The 21,610-nt window shown below is 42.2% G+C and overlaps 1 long non-coding RNA gene across 1 annotated transcript; it reads right to left on the reverse strand.

The window, feature by feature from the left end:
* Window positions 1-398: 398 nt before the first annotated feature.
* Window positions 399-19,620, reverse strand: LOC115657829. Its single transcript, XR_004002067.1, has 3 exons — window positions 19,609-19,620; window positions 6,579-6,581; window positions 399-500 (listed from the first exon to the last, which is right to left on the reverse strand). It is a non-coding gene; the product is annotated as an uncharacterized LOC115657829 (long non-coding RNA).
* Window positions 19,621-21,610: the final 1,990 nt, after the last annotated feature.

Consider the following 21,610-nt stretch of genomic DNA (forward strand, 5'->3'; position numbering starts at 1 on the left):
CAACCTTTTATGTTCTTGAACGCTTATGTTCTCCCATCAGTCTTCTGTTCTCCAGACTAAACAAATCCTTTTTTTCATTCTCCTGATAGGTTGTTTTCTAGATCTTTAATAATTTTTGCCGCTTTCCTCTGGACTTTCTTCATTCGTCCACATCTTTCCTGGAGTGTGATGCCCAGAACTGGACACACCACCAGCTGAGGCCTTGTCCATGCTGAATAGAGTGGAAGAATTACTTCTCATCTTGCTTACAACACTCCTGCTAAGACATCCCAGAATGAGGTTCTCTGTTTTGACAACAGTGTCATATTGACGACCCATATTTCATTTGTGATCCATTATAACTCCCAGATTCTTTTCTGCAGTACTCTTTCCTAGGTAGTCATTTCCAATTTTGCCATTGATTCTTCCTTCCCAAGCATAATACTTTGAATTTGTCCTTACTGAAATTCATTCTATTGAATTCAGACCATTTCTCCAGTTTGTCAATATCATTTTGAATTCTAAGGGTACATCTATACTACCCGCTGGATTGGCGGGTAGTGTTTGATGTATCGGGGATTGATTTATCGCATCTTGTCTGGATGCGATAAATCAATCCGCTAATTGACGCCCGTACTCCACCTCGGCAGGAGGAGTAAGCGGTGTTGACGGGGGAGCTGCGCCAGTTGACTCTCCGCCGTGAGGATTGCCAGGTAAGTCGAACTAAGATACTTCGACTTCAGATATGCGACTAGCATAGCTGAAGTTGCGTATCTTAGTTTGAACCCTCCAGCTAGTATAGCCCAGGCCTTAGTGTTTGCAACCTCTCCCAGCTTGATATCGTCCATAAACTTTAAGTGTACTCTCTACATCATTTCAAAGTTATTTATGAAGCTATTGAATGGAACAAGACCCAGGACAGACCCTGAGGCACCCCAGTTCATTTACCCTTTCAGCTCAATTGTAAACCATTGATAACTGCTCTCCGAGTACAGTTTTTTATGGACTTCCTTCTCCTGTTAGATGCTATGGGCACCTCTTAGAAGCCACAACAATCCATTTTCCAAGTCTAATAACTTAATTGATGTGACAATGCAGCTGTCAACCTCAAGACAAGGCAGATCTCAAGGTCACTACCTGTCAGAAGTGGTGGAAGAGGACAACAGGAGTTCCTATTAAAAGAAGGTGTAGGGGGGGGGAAGGTATAGGCAGTCCTTCAGTTCACACAAAATATACAGTACCTTACTATTTATTGGCAAGTGAAACAAAACTTGAAAAATTATACACCAGTGCACTGAACATTTAAATCCCAACCTGAGAAACCTGTTTTAAACTCAAATGCTCATAAAAGTTGGATATGCCATGTAATAAGTAATTCTGAAGGCACTTCTTGTACTACAGATAAGATTTTATTGTTCAGAAAGAAACTGCCATGGTTGAAGCAAGCTGCAGTTTGGTAGCTATAATACCATAAAGGATTCTGCAGGAAGTCTTTGGCCATTCAAGGATACCATCACATTGTACTTGCATTGTTCTATTCAGTAATTACAGTGCAACTACACTTATTCCTTTGGAATATAATTACTATGCATTTATGCTGTATAACTAGAAAGCTCAGTACATACCTGAAAATATTTAGTGTAAATGCAATGCAGTTAATATATTTTGATTGTAAAAGTGTATATAAAAAGAACACCAAAGAGGTCATAAGAAATTCAGTCATTAACCTTCTGATTATATAAACTAATAATCATTACTGAAAAGCAAAATCACGTGTAACCGCTTAATCTTTTCACAGTCTGTTTGACTTAAGTTTTGGTACTAGTTCCTCAGAGGGGCTGTATATAAGCGGCTAGGTTTTCATGAGTCCCATCTTTTTTTGCCCTTTCTATTACCTAAACCATCAGGTGGCATAATATTTCTGAGGATTGGTAGTGAATACTAGACCAGTTACCCTCAAGAGCTCACAGATAGGCTTTGCTAGTGCATTAGCAGCAGCGGAATTTGGCATTCTGTCCCTAAAACAAATGGTTATGCTGTGCAGAACTGTATGCAAAGCAGCTTTGTGCAGGCAGCTGAGTCCACACTGACCACAAATTTGTAACGTAAAGACATATAATTCAAAGCTAATACAATCCTCACTACTATACAACAGTACACATTATTGAAGAGCCATTATTCTCGCTGACTAATGTAGCAACGGCACAATCACACTGCAGCCTGACTAACCCTCCAAGCTTGAATGACAGAATCCTGAGTGTTAGTTTGCTTCCCTCAACCCCTGCTTTTTTTTTTTAAAAAGCTTCCAAAGGCAAGCTTTCCTTTTCATTTACAGGGCTCACATTCAGTTACTCTTAAGTGCAGGGGGGAAATCCAATTTTTTTTGGCTTCCAAAGAAACTCGAAAGAGTTCCAAACCCCCTGGCATGCCTGGATAGAGAAGGATAAGTGTTACAAATTTAAAAACAGTCTCATTGTGGTTTTCCTATACACTGACCACAGAACGGGGCCAGTGCATCTATTCGTGAAAACTAAGGGCCTGCTCCTGCTCCCACTGAAATCAGTGGAATCCTTCCTTGGAATTCTGCAAGGCAAGGTCAGGCCCTAAATGTTCTGGTCGTTACAATGTGTTTCAGCATTTCCTGTCCGAATTAACTGTGGATTTCCTCAAGTAAACTTTATATACGATAGTGTCATCAGCAGCCGTCAGGCTTCCAGAAACATGGTTTCAACAGTGTTGGTCAAGAACTTTGCTTTCCCAGCAATGCAGGTCAGATTCTTATGACTATGTGTTGCTAGTCAACTGTGGTCTCTTTTTGGATACCCTTTTCTGACATGTAAAAAGGGGATGATGGTAATCAAGAAACTCATATGTGCCTTGATACACTGCTTATATCTATTGACAGGAGACCACAGAAAACTGGTTCTCCACAGATCTTCTACAATTAAATGAAAGTGCAATGGCACACAACTTACTCTAAAGGAATTAGTATCAGGTGTGGTAAACCCAGGACAAACTGCCTCAAAGGGGAGGGGTAGTAATTAGTCCCAGTGAGGAGAGAGAGCCATAGGGAAATAAGGTTCAGCTGGAAAAGGGGTTACCAGGGAACTAATTAGGTTCAGCTAGCTCCAACTGCTTGAGACCTTTTTAAACCATCCCCTGCATGGGAGGTGTGTGTGTGAGAGAGAGAGAGAAGCAGGGAAGCTGTCAGTAGGTTAGATGCAGCAAGACACCGAACCTTTCCAGGAAGGAAGACTGCACTCCCTCCCCAGAAGGGAAGGAAAACAAGCACAAGGGACTGACTGGGGAAAGGAATAACCGGACGCTGTGCTACCGGTAAGGATTTGCCTTGCCCAAGCCTTTGTCTCCAAGGCTAAAAAGGACTGAGCCTGCTGAGGAGAATAAGGTACTTTGCCACAAAGGCCATTACCAAACCAAACCAGGAGTTTGTCATATTGGTGAGAAGAGTGGAAAAGAGATGTGCCTCTCTCAGACCTGTGGTCTACATTTAGGGCAAGAAGAACCAGATGCCCACAGATTACATGGGAGCAAGGTGAGCATCAAGAAATGAGATGGTAAAAGCAGGACATTACCAAGATCTAAGAGACCACTTTGAATCTTTTTCATCTTCACATCTCCTTCCACAATGTTATTCCTTATGCTTTGAAAAGCGTGTGCGCCAAATGACCACTTCTTCCCCAAACACAGGTCTTCCTCAAAAGCAATTAGCTATGACCTCTGCAAGATTCCTACACTTCCTCAGATTCATATCTGTGCCTGATGTACCGTCAGGATACCTTCTGCTGTACAGAAAAGGAATTGCTCCAGCATGGATTGCTCCAGCATGGATATAAAATTGCTCCAGCATGGATATCTGGTGCCTTGTGATGGAAGGTCAGGAACATTCAGCAACATTGGCTACTTAAAAAGATCTGATTTGTTCCACCACTGGAATTTGCAACACTGCTGGAGCTCTAGTCACATCACACCATGGAAATGGTGTTTATTTTAGCTGTCACAGCCATATGAAAAAGTTATCTTAAGACCGAAGATATAAAGACATGTGGCTATAATTGTCTCTTTACATACAACACAACATTCAAGATTTATATTACTTCCATAGTGTAAAAAGTGATTGGCAGGACTAGTTTCTTATCAGACTAAAACCTTCCCCTATTAGAGGGGAAAATGAGTGCTCTGCACAGATTCAAGCAACGAAAGATTTTTGTATGTATCCATGGAAACATCCAACTGTCAGAAATTCTTATATGCATACAAAAGGTTATTTTATTTTACATTTTACTTAAACAAAAACATGAATGGAATTGAAAGCATTAGAATATCACCTCGTTAACTTGGTGGTTACCATTTGACCGCAGAAGTATATTAGACAACAAAAACAAACCATCCTCCATCCTGCATGTATCCTTCACAGGAAACCATTCCAAAACAGCCTTCAATGGCTCCACTGTGACAGTTGTTTTAATTGTCCTGTGCCTCTTTGTGCCCTTAGATTATAAATGGGGCCATGCAGGACTTTTTCTATGTATGTATTTTTACTGTTAAGTGCTGCGCACATCTCCAACAATGGTATATAAATAAATAACACAGCTGATAGTAAGATGGGCAAGTATGCAACCTCAAGTCCCTAGCCTCTGACTGCCAGAAGCTGGGAGCTGAGGACTGGGAATGGATTACTCAGTAATTGCCGTATTCTATTCATTCCCTCTGAAGCACCTGGCAGTGACTGCTGTCAGAAGACAGGATACTGGGCGAGATGGAGCATTGGTCTGACCCAGTATTGCCATTCTTATGTTCATATGATACAGATGGGCTGCAAAGTATGCAGTTATACTGATAGCAGCAGGTTTTGTTCATTCCGGAAAAAAAACCATGTACGAGCATATGGTAATGGAGCATTCATGAAGAAAAGCAACATGGTTACTACCAGCTCGAAACCTGATTTCTTTGAAATCTTTCTCAACAATAATCAAAAATTACACAAAACCTTTCAAATTACAGAATGCAGCAAAGGACAAGGGCTGCTTTATTTATTATTCTGATATTTCAAAACCTTGGGCAGAACACTGTGTTCTCCCTGTGCCACTGTTATAACACAATGCAGTCCTGGTCCATGTCTAAGGATCTTTGGCACTACAAATACTAATCCTTTCAGAAGATATACTTAGGGAGTGAAGCATCTCCCACACTTGCATCTCTGTCTTATTATCTCAGAAAACAGCAAGGTCATAATCCTAGAGGCAACAATGAAAACCCAGCTCTTAGCACATTTGTATGCTTTAGTCTCTACAGGAAAAGCCTCCTCAAACACAGGGCCCAGTCCTCCTGTTTCTTCACTGAATCAAAACACTCATTAAAAATAATAGAAGTTTTGCCTAAGAAAGGAACACCAACTCAGGCCCAGACTGCAAACTTCTGGTAAAAACAAACACACGCAGCCAGCTGATAACGATGTTCTTGAATGCTCTTGCTTTCCCTCCATGAGTCTTGTGCTGCTCCTTTGTAATTCACATTGGGCAGTAGTGCCAGAAAATGGCAGACACCACCTGGAAAACAATGGGTGAAATGCTGGCGACAAACCAGTGACAAAACTCCCATTGAATTCAGTGGGGTCAGGATTTCACCCGTCTTGTGGAAACAGCTACAGTTATTGAAATTTTTCCCTTTTCTCTCCCTCCTATTTGAGAGATTTGAAATTCTATTCCCCCTACCAACTTTGGTGAAAACTGACCAAGTTACTTGACTTCCCTGAGTTACTGAAGGAAGCACAGAAGCCAAGATGTCTTCAGGTTGAAATTGTGTTAGCCCTCCATGCAGAGGGCCAACAGAAGCTCTATGCGCCACTCAAGGCCCATTCTGCATAGGTAAGGATGGCATATTCTGGCCCTCTATATTTTATGTAATTCAAATGCTTAACATTTCGAAATAAAGCACTCGGGTGAAATTCTGCTGTATTGAAGTCACTTTAAGTTTTGCCATTGATTTCAATAAAGCCAGGATTTCACCCTTTTTAAATAACCTTGTACTTCTGCTACTTTAATTAAGCCTCAGGAGTGTCCCACTCCACATCTCTCCCTCTTCTAAGGAGAGCTAGAGCAGATTCAGAGAATATAAAACTTAATTTTTCTGATCTTTCTAAAAGCAAAATTGCTCCCCTCTTTGCATATGTCATCTACACTGCAGCTAGAAGGGTGTTTCCCAGGGCAAGTAGACAGACACGCTAGCTCTGCTCAAACTAGCATGCTAAAAATAGCAGTATAGCTGGGGCTTGCCACTTGAGTATAAATGCACCCAGATCCCCTAGGTATGTACTCAGGCAGCTAGCCCAAGCCACTGCCCATGCTACCCTGACTGCTATTTTTAGCATGCTAGCCTGAGCAGAGCTAGTGCATATCTGTCTACCCATGCTGGAATTCCTAGACTTATCCCTTCTTCTTTGGGAAAATGAAAAAAATCTAACAGTCCCTCTCTATATCATAAAGAAACAGGTTAGGTGGTAATATCCTATATTGCCCCTTTGCAGACTATTTTGATAGTGACTTACACATGCAAGTATTACAAGGTAAATTGACTGCCACATACTTTCTCTTGGGCATTTATTATATAATAGCAATGACTAATTGTGAAATGTACCTACATTTGGAGTGAGACAGAATTTTTTATTCACAATTGGAAAAGTGCTAGATTTTTTTAAAAAAGATGAGACAAGTATAGATTTCCTCTAAATATCAGTATGTATTCTATGCAACATGGGGAAAAAAAAAATCAGATGTCTGAGCAGTCTGATCTTAGCACTTGAGAATGCAACTCTGCCCTTCAGAGACTACACAGTCCTAAAGCAAATTAGGGAAACACAGAAATAAAAAACAAGAGGATGTGAATAAAAAGCCTGCAAGATATTTGAATATGTTTTAATGACAGATTGTACTGGAGAAAAAGTTGCCAATTAATAGAATATTGACTCAGAATATTAAAAATTCAGACAGTCTTTTCTGCTATGCATTTTGACAGCATTTCAGCCAGTGCAGTTAGTTTTCCTACTGAAGCAGGTATTGAATATTTTATGTTGTTTACTTTGAATATGGTTACTTAGTTTGGGACTGGGGGGCAGGGGAGAGAAGAGAGAGAGAAAAAAAATCAACACTGCCTTACAAGAAAGTTGAGTGAAATTCTGAAGTAAGCAATATTCATGTAGGGCCTGATCAAGAGTACAGTGAAGTCAACAGACAGACTCTCATTTACTTCAGTGGGTTTGCAATCAGGCCACTAGCTCAGTAAACCAGTGAGCCTTTTCCCATATCCCTATGCAGGAGGCAGCCGTAATTTGGCTGCTCACTATCTAGAATCATAATGGTTGTGATAGCGCACTGGAGAAAGGGAGAAGGAAACCTCTGCTTTCTCCTCCACAGCCCATCTAGACAGACCAAGCCATAATGGGCCTGATCCAAAGGCCATCAAAATCAATGGAGACACTGACATTAACTTCAATGGGTTATGGATCAGGCCCACTCTTTGTGATGCTAAGCTCTTTTAATATGCATTTTCATATTTGGAGATAAGATTAAAAATGTCAAATGTGAAGTAGAAAAACCCACTCAGTGAAGTACTTGACAAGTAGTGATTTTCTGATTTACACGACACTTCACAGGTAAGCCACTTTGGCCTCCTGCTCTGACAGCATGATAAAGTGGGGAATCAGACTGTAATCAACTGATATCACTCTGACAGTTTTAACGAAGGAAATGAAGGACTGAGGTAAAATCTAGGTATCACAATGGAAGGGGCAGTGTGGTCCGTCCCCACTCCCTCAAAATAGTACAGTTTAATTTTTTGGAGGGAAAAACCCCTACCCAAATCTTTCTGGTGCTGATATTGAAAACAGTTTTTAAAGAGAACTCTGGGTATATGTTAGCAAACATGTCAATTATTTTTACTGCATGAGTGCCAAAGTTTTGATGAACTAAGAGAGATGCAAAACTAACGCCCAACCATGTTATGGGGCACAGGCAGCAGGAAGTACCCAGGCCTTACTAGATCCCGGTGAATGTTGCAAATTCAAATAAAAATGTATGTTCATTTGGATGGTATTAGAGATCCCTTTTATTTACTTTTTGTGAACTTTAGTGCAAGCAAAGTTTTGTTCATAAAAACATTTGCAAATAGGGAAAATGACACCGGCTCATACATGCTGTTCTCACACTGGGGCATCTCCTTTCATCTGAGGATCACCTCATATCTGGTCTGGTGTCCCCTCATTGCTTGCTCACCCGTGGTCCCTTGCTGGACTCCGGATGCTCCTTCTTCATGACTCATCTCTGGCCAGCTCACAATAGTCCTCCGCTTCCGGGGTAGCCAAATCCCTTTCGATATACTGTCTCAGGCAGTCTTCTGACCCATTGCCAAGTCTGTGCCTCTTTCCAAGGTCCCCCTAGCAGCCACTGGGTCCACCCACTACTCTGGGTTGCAGCCCAGGGACTGCATGCCAAGCAACCATGGTGTGCTCAAGCTCTAATCCTGTTACTGTTTCTCTGGATTATTTGCTATCTTTTTTCCTCTTGTTTTATGAGCTCCCCTTGTGGGCTTTTGCTATGCTCCTGGGGTTACTTCACACCCTTAGGTTCTTGCCAGGGTCTGTAGTCCAAGCCAGGATTCCAGGGCTTATTTTCCTCCTAGTACCTAGCTGCTCAACTGAGGGAGAACAGTCAATGGACAAAGAGCACATGTAAATACTGGGGACAGTAAATGAAAAAACTAGGACAGGATTGAAGGTCAAAGAGGGGAGGGGAAAAAAATCCGGGAACTGGAAGTGAATGCTGAACTGAGAACCCCCAACAGGACTCACTGCTCCTCAGAGGTATTTTCTACCCTCTCTAGGGAGTAACTACAGAGCTCCTTCCTACAATCTTCTTCCTACCCCAACTTCCTGTCCTTATAAGCCTAGCTCACCACCTGCCCCAGCTGGGCTTCATCAGCCATCAGGTTTTCTTAGCTCTGGCTCTCCTCCAGGTGCAGCCTGTATGGTTAATTGGTCTATTTTAATTCTTCACACTTTGTTTAGGGTGAAAGCCCCATCACATACACCATGTGATCACACACAAACATTCATGCAAATAGGATGCTACCCAAATGCTTATGCAACTGTTTTGGAAATCAGCCAGCCAGGGAGCAGAAACAATACTATCAGATAAAGGTGGCAAATCAAGAACATAAAACCTCTCCCCTCTGCAGAAAGCCAGCACAGGGCCTATGCGCCATGTAAGCACTATTTTCACTTGATTTGAACACCATCTACTCCCCTGCACAGTGGAAATTCCTTCCCAATCTCCTTTATCTCCCCTTGCTCCATTCAGTTTTTAATGACTTTTAGAGTTATTGGACAAAATTCATCCGTAGTGCAACTCATGGAAGTTGCACAGGGGTAAACATGGTTCATTAATTATAAATGTCAAGCTAAAGATAAAGTGGAAAAATGCAAACATGACCTAAAATATAGTCCATAAGCTGATTTAGGCCAAGTAACAGCTGCTGGGAAATAATGGAAAAGGTATTCTGCTAATAATCTTTAAAGTTTGAATTGTCTGTGTTTATACAGTGCTTGTGTGTTCGCTTTCATCCACATTTAAGCACTTTGATTTTACTGCAGTGAATTCTTGTGAAAATGAAACTTTAATGCTCAAAATGCATGAAAACACAATTTTGGTTTGCAATTTGTACAGTATTCATTTAGAAAAGTTATCCAGAACATTCCCAGATTTGGACACCTGTAATAATGAATGCACATGTACCTCAAACTTTGAATATGGAATATTCTCAATGAACTGTTTGCAAACCATTCATGTAAAGAAAAAAATCATGAATGAGGAATAACTAGGAAGTTTTGAGATCTGCTCAAAAACAGAAGGCAGCAGAATTAGACTAAGGTTATTCATTAAAAATATTTCACTCCAGTTGTGCTAGTTACCAGTGCACCCTACCACTGTCCCAAAGATCTAGACCATATTTCAAGGTATGTGTTGGTGCGGAGAAGGGAGTTTACATATATACTATTGACTATTCTGCTCTCAAATAGTTTTGAAACAGTTAATCAGGCACAGAAGCTTGCCTTGCTCTGGGAGGTGAAATTTTATTCATATTCTTTTGTAAACAAGCTAACAATGAGTTGCCAATGCATTTTCATTCTATAATAATCACCTTAGCAACACCTCCTACAAAACAGCTTGAACTTTCTTTTCAGAGCTAGCAGTCACATGGAGATCTGCAAAGCTTCCAAAACAAAAAATATGTATGGTAAAACATTTCAATACAAAGTTTTGCATATTGCTACAGAGAACCTTAAGGCCCCTACAAGATACAAGATAATCGTTTAAGAAGAAACTATTTGCTTTCAATGGAAAGCAGCGTAACCATTCCTATTAGGAGAAGAACATCAGCACCATGTATAATTTCTGTGCAGAATTTGAATTATGATTTAGTAGTTTGCTTAGGTGCTACCATTCCAGACTCTGCGCATACTGAAGTGACATGAAGCTCACCACATGCGGGGGGTTCAAACTGTTAACTGGACCAAGTTTTTCCACCTTCTCTTTGAGAACAATAGTGGCAGCGAATCATCCTTTTACAGATTCTCTTTCTGCAGTTGCTGGTGCTGCTACCAGTATTTTCCTAGTTGTCTGCTCTGCTGAACTGTCACCTGAAGAAGAGCCATGTACTTTCAAACGCTGACAGGAAGGGCTGACTGACTCAATAGAACAGTGTGTGGCATGGGGAGGTAAATTAGTTGTACTGCAGTTACAGAGCTCTAAAGTTCAGAAGGAGACACAGGAGAAATAGAAAGAAAGTAGAGGAAAGCAAAAGGGGAAGCAAAGAATTATATAGGTGAGGTATGACCAAATTTAAGGAGTCTGAAAGGATTCCTTTTCTTCCAGTTTCATCTCTTCCTTTTCTTTTCTCCTTTTTATACTTTTCAAGAGTTAACACTGGCATCTACCTGATTAGGCATCACACATTTGCTGATTTCCACTTGAAATTAGAGCTGGGTGAATGTTTCAGTCAAATAGCAAATTTATCAAAAAATGCCATTTCAGAGCAACAAACTATTTGCAGTCTGAGTAATGGTTTCACTCAGATTAAAAAAATCAAAAAAGTAAAAAAAAAAAGTTTCATTTTGACATTTTCAAAATAAAATGTTTTGACTTTTAATTTAAAAATTTAGCTAGATCTGTTTAAAGAATGTTTTAAAGGGTGAAAAACAGCCCAAAAATTTAACAAAGCAACAAGTTCCAAAAAATTGTTCCAGGTCAAACACCCAAAAACATAACAAAACAAAAATAAAACCAAAATTTTGTTCTAGGTCAAACAAAGCATTTTGTTCAGCCCAAAATGAATGGTTTCTTTTTACCTGAAACCAAAATTTTAATTTTGTCAAGAAAAAATAAAATGTTTCAGTTTTGATTCAAAACAAACAGATTTTTATTTTATTTTATTTTTTGGTTCAGCCACTGAACCAAAAATATCAAGTATTTATCTTGCACTAGTTGAAATGCCAAAATTCAAATATAAAGGAGGAAATCCTCAATTATTTTTACTAAAAGCACATACACTCAAAAAGCGCACTTCTGTATTCCTTTTGGTACCCCAAAGTGCTTCATTGAGTCTGATGTAACTCATTTCCCCAATATTCTCAAGTAAATCAGTTCGTAACAGACAGACTCCTATCGCAGTTCTATCACAAGATAGACATTCAGTCAAAGTGAGAAAATGAGTGGTGCCCAACCTGTGGCCCAATCAGCACAGAGCTGTGGCCCACATGACATGCTCAGGGCCATACAGTTAGTATTGGATGCGGCCCACATAACATATTGTGTCCATATGCTGTCCACAATGGTAAATAGTCTGGTTCAGTGGTTCTCAACCTATCAGAGAAGTAAGAAATATTAAATGCCACTAACTAGATTCTCTTTTCCCAGAAATGATTAAGAGAAAGAGTAAGCCTGTTTCAACTGGTCTTTGATAACTAGGGTCGAGAACCAAATGCAAATTGGGCAACAGGTTCTGCCATTTACCCATCACTGAAAACTAAACTAGTGTGTCAAGTGTAAGCCAGATTGTCTATATAGGGGTTTGTATCTAAAAAACAGATTTTTTAAAATATTTAGGCACTTAAAGATACCCCACTAGGTGGATATCTGTACTGAAAAGCGCCTAGGCACCTAACTCCCACTGAAAAAGCCACTTGTATTTCCAGTCATTTCCTTGCAGAAATAATAATTGATGTATTTTGTCAAGGTTAAGACTGCGAGTCTGTTACTGTGATTTTTTTCTAAATTATTCATGGTTCTCCATATACATCAAAGCTATCCAGAGCTGGTCATAGGTCCCACAGGTCCCTCTATCTGACTGATTCATAGTTGTGACAAGCAATGTGGGAGTTGTAAGAGGTCAGCTGTTCTGGGGGGTAGGGGGCGGAAATCAGGATTCATATACCTAGAATTCAGAAGCCAAAATTAAGGCCACTTTTGAAAATTTGAGCCTCAAACTGTTTACCCCCACTCCATTCTTTAACATGGGGATGATGATGATCTTCACACATCACAGGGGCATGATGCAATTATTAAATTTTTGCCAAGTTCTAAAACCCACCAGGATAAACATAAAACTCCCTCCAGTAACATCTCAGGTGCAAGGGTATTTGGATAATTGCCTCTTGAAAAGTCTGTTTTTTGTGTTGCCAGTCATGTGTGTCACCTGCTGGTGTTCTACAGGTCCCCCTCTGAGACTGATCTATAGAAGATATTGATCTGTTATAGCCTTAACTAGAAGAGATTAGCTTTGTAGCTCAAGCTGTAACAGCTCAATACTTTTAGCTCTGAAGATCCATGGTTCACTCCCCAGTGTGATGAGCAAGAAGACAGCACAAACAACTGGGCTCCACTTCTCCTGCAGCAGGAGAGACACAAATATTTCCCTTCTGCATTAGTGTGTGTGAGTGCGTGCGCACACGCGTGCTCCCCCCCCCACACACACACTTTGGGGAACACCTCAAAATGGAACTCACTCTTTCTGACTAATCCTCTCCATATTCCTTAGACCAACTCTTTACTTAGTGGTGTGATCACAACAAGGTATTTTGCTCATGCAGCACGTGGTAGCCATGTTGCTCCCAGGATATTAGAGAGACAAGGTGTGAAAGAGAACTTTTACTGGTCCAACTTCTGTTGGGGAAAGATACAACCTTGTCTCTTTCCCCAACAAAAGTTGGTCAATAAAACCTATTTCCTCACCTACCTTGTCTCTTGGTAGTTTCTGAGATATGGGATGAAAAATTAATTTGTGGACCCAGTCAAAAATGTTAATCCCAGCTTTGTATGTGTCATGTGTTTTGGTCCATTTGATGAGTCTCTGAAATACTTGAATGGTTTGAAAAATAGTTCTGGATATGTTAAGCACCGATAAAAATTAATGCCACAAGGATGCCTATGTATAGATGTTGCTAAAACTAATTCTAAATTTATGCACATGACCTTTACCCCTCATAACAGTAACATGTCAGAGTGACATAATATTATATATGCAAGCATGAATCAAGGATAAAGGAGTTTGATGCGCAAGTCATGTTCTCCTCCATCCTCCCTGTTGAAGGAAAAGGCCCCGGTAGGGACCATCAAATTGTGGACGTGGTGTCAGAGAGAGGGCTTTGGATTCTTCAGCCATGGGATGTTGTTCCAGGAAGAAGGATTGATAGGAAGAGAGGAGATCCTCCTAACAAATAGACGGAAAAGCATCTTCGCAGGCAGGCTTGTTAACCTAGTGAAGAGGGCTCTAAAACTAGGTTCACCAGGGGATGGAGACTTAAGCCCTGAGGTAAGTGGGGAAGTGGGATACCAAGAGGAAATACAAGGAGGAGGGTGCAACAGGGGAGGCCTCTTGATGCATACTGAGAAAGTAGGGCAATCGGCTAGTTATCTTAGTGCCTGTACAAGAATGCAAGAAGCCTGGGAAACAAGCAGGAAGAATTGGAAGTCCTGGCACAATCAGGGAATTATGATGTGATTGGAATAACAGAGATTTGGTGTCATAACTCACATGACTAGAGCACTGTCATGGATGGGTTTAAACTGTTCATGAATGACAGGTGAGGGAGAAAAGGTGGAGGAGTTGCACTGTATGTAAGAGAGCAGTATGATTGCTCAGAGCTCCAGTATGAAACTCAAGAAAAATCTGTTGAGAGTCTTTGAGTTAAGTTTAGAGGCAAGAGCAACAAGGGTGCTGTCATGGTGGGCATCTGCTATAGACAGCCAGACCAGGAGGATGAGGTAAACTTCGGACCACTAACAGAAGTTTCCAGATTACAGGCCCTGGTTCTCATGGGGGACCTCAATAACTCTGACATCAGCTGGGAGAGCAATACAGGAGTGCACAGACATTCCAGGAAGTTTTTGGAGAGAGTTGGGGACAACTTTCTGGTGCAAGTGGTGGAGGAAACAACTAGGGACCATGCTCCTCTTGACCTGCTGCTCACAAACAGGGAAGAATTAGTAGGGGAAGCAAAAGTGGATGGGAACCTGGAAGGCAGTGATCATGAGATGGTCGAGTTCAGGATCCTGACACAAGGAAGAAAGGAGAGCAGCAGAATATGGACCCTGGACTTCAGAAAAGCAGAATTTGACTTCCTCAGGGAACTGATGGGCAGGATCCCCTGGGAGGCTAATATGAGGGGGAAAGGAGTCCAAGAGAGCTGGCTGTATTTCAAAGTCTCATTGAGGGTGCAGAAACAAACCATCCTAATGTGCAGAAAGAATAGCAAATATGGCAGGTGACCATCTTGTCTTAACAGAAATCTTCAGTGAGCTTAAACATAAAAAGGAAGCTTATAAGTGGAAATTTGAACAGATGACTAGGGAGGAGTATAAATATATTGCTCGAGCATGCAGGGGTATAATTGGAGTTGAAGCTAGCAAGGGATCTGAACTGTAACAAGAAGGATTTCTACAGGTATGTTAGCAACAAGAAGGTGGTCAGGGAAAGTGTGGGACCCTTATTGAATGGGGGAGGCAACCTAGTGACAGATGATATGGAAAGAGCTGAAGTACTCAATGCTTTTTTTGCCTCGGTCTTCACAGATAAGGTCAGCACCCAGACTGCTGCACTGGGCAGCACCTTATGGGGAGGAGGTGAACAGCCCTCTGTTCTGAAAGAACAGGTTAAGGACTATTTAGAAAAGCTGGACATGAACAAGTCCATGGGGCTGGATCTTATGCATCTGAGGGTGCTGGCTGATGTGTTGCAGAGCTATTAGCCATTATCTTTGAAAACTTGTGGCTATTGGGAGAGGTCCTGGATGATTGGAAAAAGGCTTATGTAGTGCCCATCTTTAAAAAAGGGAAGAAGGAGAATGTGGGAAACTATAGACCAGTCAGACTCACCTCAGTCCCTGGAAAAATCATGGAGCTCAATGTCTAGTTGGCAGCCGGTATCAAGTGGCATACCCCAGGGGTTGGTTTTGTTCAACATCTTCATTAATGATCTGGATGATGGGATGGATTGCACCCTCCGCAAGTTTGTGGATGACACTAAGCTGCGGGGATAGGTAGATATGCTGGAGGGTAGAGGTAGGGTCCAGAGTGACCTAGAAAAATTGGAGGATTGGGTCAAAAGAAATCTGATGAGGTTCAACAAAGACAAACGCAGAGTCCTGCACTTAGGACAGAAGAATCCCATGCACTGCTACAGACTGGGGACCGACTGGCTAAGTGGCAGTTCTGCAGAAAGGACCTGGGGGTTACAGTGGATGAGAAGCTGGATGAGTCAGTAATGTGCCCCTGCTGCCAAGAAGGATAACAGCATATTGGGCTGCATTAGTAGGAGCATTGCCAGCAGATGAGGGAAGTAATTATTTCCCTCTATTCAGCACCTACCAGCAGCTCCCTGTGGCCCTACCCCATTCCCCTGCTCCAACTTACCTCCGTCTCCTCCACAAGCAGGCCGCCGCATCCTGCTTCTCCCCCCCCCAGTGCTTGCACCACAAAACAGATGATTTGCGGACCAGTGGTGGACGGGGGAGGAGGGGGAATGCTGTGCGCTGGGGGAAGAGGCAGGGCCGGGGCAGGGAGGGGGCAGAGTTAGGGCGGGGACTTTGGGGATGGGGTTGGAATGGTGGAGGGGCCAGGAGCAGGGGTGGTTGGGGGGGGCCAGGGGCGGGGGATCAAGCACCCACTGGCGCAAGAGAAAGTTGGCACCTATGGTTGCAATGGGGGAGGTCTAGGTTCGATATTAGGAAAAACTATTTCACTAGGAAGGTGGTGAAGCACTAGAATGGGTTTCCTATGGAGGTGGTGGAATCTCCTTCCTTACTAGGTTTTTAAGGCCCAGCTTGACAAAGCCCTGGCTGGGATGATTTAGTTGGGGTTGTTCCTGCTTTGAGCAAGGTGTTGGATTAGATGACCTTCTGAAGTCTCTTCCAACCCTAATCTTCTATGGTTCTTTCAATGATAATCCATGTTAATTAAAGCTCTGTCAAGAAGTCTGTTGCTGCAAGGTACTGAAAACTACACTGAAGTCAATGGGATGAAAGGATGCTTAGTGCCATAAAAGCCTGGGGGCAATGGTTTAGACAAGCAGTGTCCAATGTTGGTCCATATTGAGAAGGGCCAGGGCCTAATCTAGGGATTTTGTAGCCTTGAGCAAACAGGCAGTTGTCTGCTCTCGATATCTCACAGATAAACATTTTCTACTCTGCTGTTTTGGTAGGACAGGCATTGAATAGGTCTGTAAAAAGCAAACTGTTTTTTTAATTCCCTCCCCCTACCCTGTTGCTAATGAAGCCCTCACTTTAAAACCTTAGTTCAATCAGAAAAGTAAAAAAATGAGATCTATATTAGTGACCCCAGGAAAAATGGAGAAGCTAGGAAAAGAAACAAGTGTTGCTTGGAGAAGAGAATCGAGGCCTGCTACATTGAGAGTCAAATGGATGAAAAGAAGTGAGCTTAGTGTTTGTTCATCATAGTTCGAATCTCTGGCAAGCAGCTTGCTGTAACTCTAAGGCTGAGTAGGCGTTTGGACATTCGCTCTGCGTGAACCTTCTTTACAATGTAATCTGTCAGAAAATAACTACAGCAATTACAATATTCCTATTCTCATTTAATTAATATTTAAAAACCCTCCTGAAACAGCTCTTGAACAGATCAGCATTCATGAATATTAAATATATAGGATAAAGACTTACACATCTTTGCTGCCCTATAAAACCTTGACTTGTTTAAGTGAGTCACTTACATTTGTCAGAACTAGCAACAGTTATTTCTCAGCTGGATTCTAACTTCTTTCAAATAAACTTGCTTCCTACTCAGAGTTGCAAACTCCAGGTTTGCATATTATGACAGGGCTATTGGTATATTGGTCCTGCTCTAGGAGATGAAGGGGGAAAAGCACATCACCTGACAGCGATTTATGACACCCATTAGATGGGCAAAGGCCAAACTTCTCTCCACTATTCCTCCACTCAGGAATGCAGACATGCATCTTAAAGTTTTTTTCTCCCTTCCTCATTGTCCTAGTTGATTAGATCATTATCAGGCATACAAAGGATACTTGTTGCCACAAAAGCTCCACTGTATTTAATCTGTGATTAATGCCATCATGTGAAAAATATCCAGATTTTAATCTTGCATTAATAAGGCACGGAATCAGTACTATGCTATGTAGTCTAGAAACCAACAGGGGCGCTGGAACAATTTTTATAGTGGGGGAGCTGAGAGCCATTGAACCAAAGTGTAAACCCTGTACATGATGGAAACCACTTCAAACCAGGGGGTGTGGCAGCACTCCTGTTCCAGCACCTGTGTGTGCCAATTATAATTTGGTTCAAAATACATATGAATTTTATTAGGAAAAGTTTTGTGGAAATTTATTTGTTTTACAAAGTTTATTTGATAGAACGTTGTTTACAGGCCATGATTCAGCAAAGCACTCAAGCATGTGCTTAAGTGCTTTGTATTAAGGAGGATCATGAACCTTTCACAGGGAGGAACGTTAGTAATTGGTACACAGGAATAGAGATAGGGAACACGTCAAGTAGTCTAGACCAAAAAATTAGGTTTTTGTTAACTGAAATATTTTTTTCTAAATTTTTATATTAATAGTATTGTTTTCATTATTTTTTAAAAAGATTTTTGTTTAGGATCGAATAGTGTTGTGCGGCATTTGCCGCACAAACATTGCATCGTCAGGGGTGGCTCTAGCTTTTTGCTGCCCCAAGCATGGCAGGCAGGCAGCCTTTGGCAGCTTACCTGCGGGAAGTCCCCGGTCCTGCGGATTCGGCAGCTTGTCTGTGGGAGATCCACTGGGCCCACGGCTTCGGTGTACCCGCTGCTGAATTGCCACTGAATCCACGAGACCAGCTGACCTCCTGCAGGCAAGCCACCAAAGGCTGCCTGACTGCCACCCTCACAGAGACTGGCAGGGCACCCCCTGCAGTTTGTAGCCCCAGGCATGCCCTTGGAGCACTGGTGCCTGGAGCTGCTGCTAATCTTTGTGCTAGTGCACGGGAACTAAAAGTAAGACAGATAAGACTCAAAACAAATGAAACTATGTTTTCCCCTTTTTTTTCCTTCCTGTTTTTTCTTTTTTTATTGTCCAGTATAAGGGAAATGCAAAAAGTATACAACATAAATAGGGAACCGCAAACTAGATTCTTCCTAAAGATTAACAAGTACTACCAAAGCATATGAGTAAGCTTTTGTATGAACCACATTAGCCATTTACATTTGTGATCCCCATCTGTTTGCTGATTAGCAGACATTCCAATGGGTAAGATTGTGTTCACACAAATGATCATAGCATGCTCACATCTGCAGACAAGTGTGTGCATTCATACCAGAGCACACATTTGGAACAGAACCTACAGAAGTTATGGTCCTCAACTCAGGTGGCAGAAACAGTACGAACCATTCACACAGCTCAAACAATGAATAGCAAGAAGATTCTTGAAATGAACAATTTAGGAGCAGTCCATAAACTGAAATGAATTTGCATAAAGTGTTAGTTGAACAGTTGCCCACAGATGTTTAAATCACAGTCAAGGATATTTCAAGAATAAATTGCTAATTGCATATAATTCAACCAGCTCTGATTTCTAATATCCTTTCAGTTTTAATAATATAAGTTGTTATGGTCAAAATTCACCTCAGTGTTGAGATCAGCACAAGACCTATGTCCCACTTAAATCTCACTTAAGCCCTTTCTACACTACAAAGATAAGTTGACTTTGTAAATCAACATTGAGCCATCAATTTAATCAATGCATCACTAGCGGGGCTTGCATTGATGCACGGAGCACTGCACTATGGGTAGCTATCCCACAGTGCACGTAGGAGAGTGGAATTTTGGGTTGGTCTTGCAGTACCTTATATGCCCAAAACATTGGTGCAGGTAGTTATGGGAACATGGCATTAGACTTCCATGATGCACTTACCTCCCTTCCTCCCTGAAATCAATGGCAAACAAACCAAGCCTTTTTCACTTCTTTTATCGTAAGCCTGGGTTACCCGCATGGACACCCGCATGGACCCACTCATCTGTACATTATTGCTGTGAGCATTACAAACACCTCACATCTTATCCTGCGGTATTTATACAGCTGGTACAGGAGCTGCTGCATGGAACAGTGAGAGGCTGTGTGAGCAGTCCTGCTGTAAGACAGAGCAGCATAGTTACTGGTGACAGTGACACCTCATCTTTACACAGTTGAGCACCGTTTCTGGGCTTGGTAAACAAGCACTGACTGGTGGGACTGCATTGTTATGCAGCTATGAGATGACGAGCAGAGGCTGCAAAACTTTCGAATGCATAAGGTCATTTTTCAGGAACTGTAGGGAAGAACTTTCCCCAGCCCTGAAGTGCAGCAATACTAAAATGAGAGCTGCTCTGACAGTGGAGAAGCAAGTGGCGATAGCTCTGTGGAAGCTTGCAACGCCAGACTGCTACCGGTCAGTGGGGCAACGTGCGGGACATAGTGGATGGTTTTACTGTGATGGGGTTCTCTAACTGCAGTGAGGTGATAGATGGAATGCATATCCCTATCTTGGCACCAGACCACCTTGCCAAGGAGTACATAAACCAAAAGGGGTACTTCTAAATGGTGTTGCAAGTGCTGGTGGATCACAGGGGCTATTTCACCAACATCAACGTGGGATGGTCAGAAAAGGTGCATGACGCACGCATCTTTAGGAACTCCAGTCTGTTCAGAAAGCTGTAAGCAGGTACTTTCTTTCCTGACTGCAAAATAACTGTGGGTGATGTTGAAATGTCAGTCGTGATCATGGGAGACCCAGCCTGCCCCTTGTTCCCATGGCTCATGAATCCGTACACAGGCAGCCTGACCAAGTGCAGAATGGTGATGGAATGTGCCCTTGGACGTTTAAAAGGTCACTGTCACTGTCTCCTTATTAGGTTAGACCTCAGTGAAAGCAATATCCCCATTGTTACTGTTGCCTGCTCCATAATATCTGTGAAACAAAGGGAAAAAAGTTTTGGCTCGGGTGGGAAATTGAGGGAGATTGCCTGGCAGCCAATTTTGAGCAGCCAGACACCAGGGCAATAAGAAGAGCATATAGAGGGGCTCTTCGTCTCCATGAGGCTTTGAAAACCATTTTCAGCAACGAGCCAGAGTAATGTGACACTTACCTGTGTTGTTCCTTAGCAAACTGTCCCCTCCATTGCATTTTCTCCCCTGTAAACTCTATCCCATGTTGAATGAATAAAAAAGTCTTTTCTTGTCAGTCCTTCAAGTTTTATTACGCACACAAACACACGGAGGCAGCAAAGAAAGGTAAGGTAATCTGAAGCAACAGGGCTGATAACACTGTGGGGGCGGGAGAAACAAGGAAAGCTTGCTTACAGATACACTGCAATAACAATTAAGGGTGTGATAATGGGTGCCTCGTGGTCCCTGTACCCTCCCCTGCTGTTGAGTGCAAGGGATGCTGAACTCCCATCCCATCCCACCCCACACCCTGCCTCATAGGATGTTTGCGGGAGGAGGATATAAAACTGGATGATGATGGCAGCAGGTTCAGTATAAGCTGCAGAGGGACTCTAGCATCCAGCTGCTTTTCTTGACCCTCAACCAGACTCCTCAACATGTCTGATGGCACCTTCATAATTGGCAGCATCTCTTCCTGCGTGGCACGCTCTTGTTCCATGCATGCTCTCCTGTCCTCTCTCTTCAGGTTCTCAGACAGTGGACTCCTCCATGCTCTGGGCTCAGTCTTGTCACTCTGAGGTGTGCATTAACTCACTGACCATGTCCTCCCAAGTCTGCTTCTTCCACCTTCTAATCTGGGAAAGTCTCTGTCCTGGTGTGGAGGATGCGCCAATGGACAAAGTTTCAGCTGCAAGGAATGCAAATCACAAGGGTAGCATTGACAGTGCATAACTTGTTTCTGATGCAAAGTTGTTTTTTTTTAATAAAAAAACACCCCTCAATACACTTCACTGCAAGCCACGACGTAATCATAACCATTGGCTATTGCAATAGTCAGTTTGCTGCTCCAGCCATGGTGAGTAAGGCCATGAGGCACGGGTGAGAACTCTTGTGCTGCTGCTTTTGTGAAGA

The sequence above is a fragment of the Gopherus evgoodei genome, chromosome 9 (genome assembly GCF_007399415.2).
Source record: "Gopherus evgoodei ecotype Sinaloan lineage chromosome 9, rGopEvg1_v1.p, whole genome shotgun sequence".
Lineage (NCBI taxonomy): Eukaryota > Metazoa > Chordata > Testudines > Testudinidae > Gopherus > Gopherus evgoodei.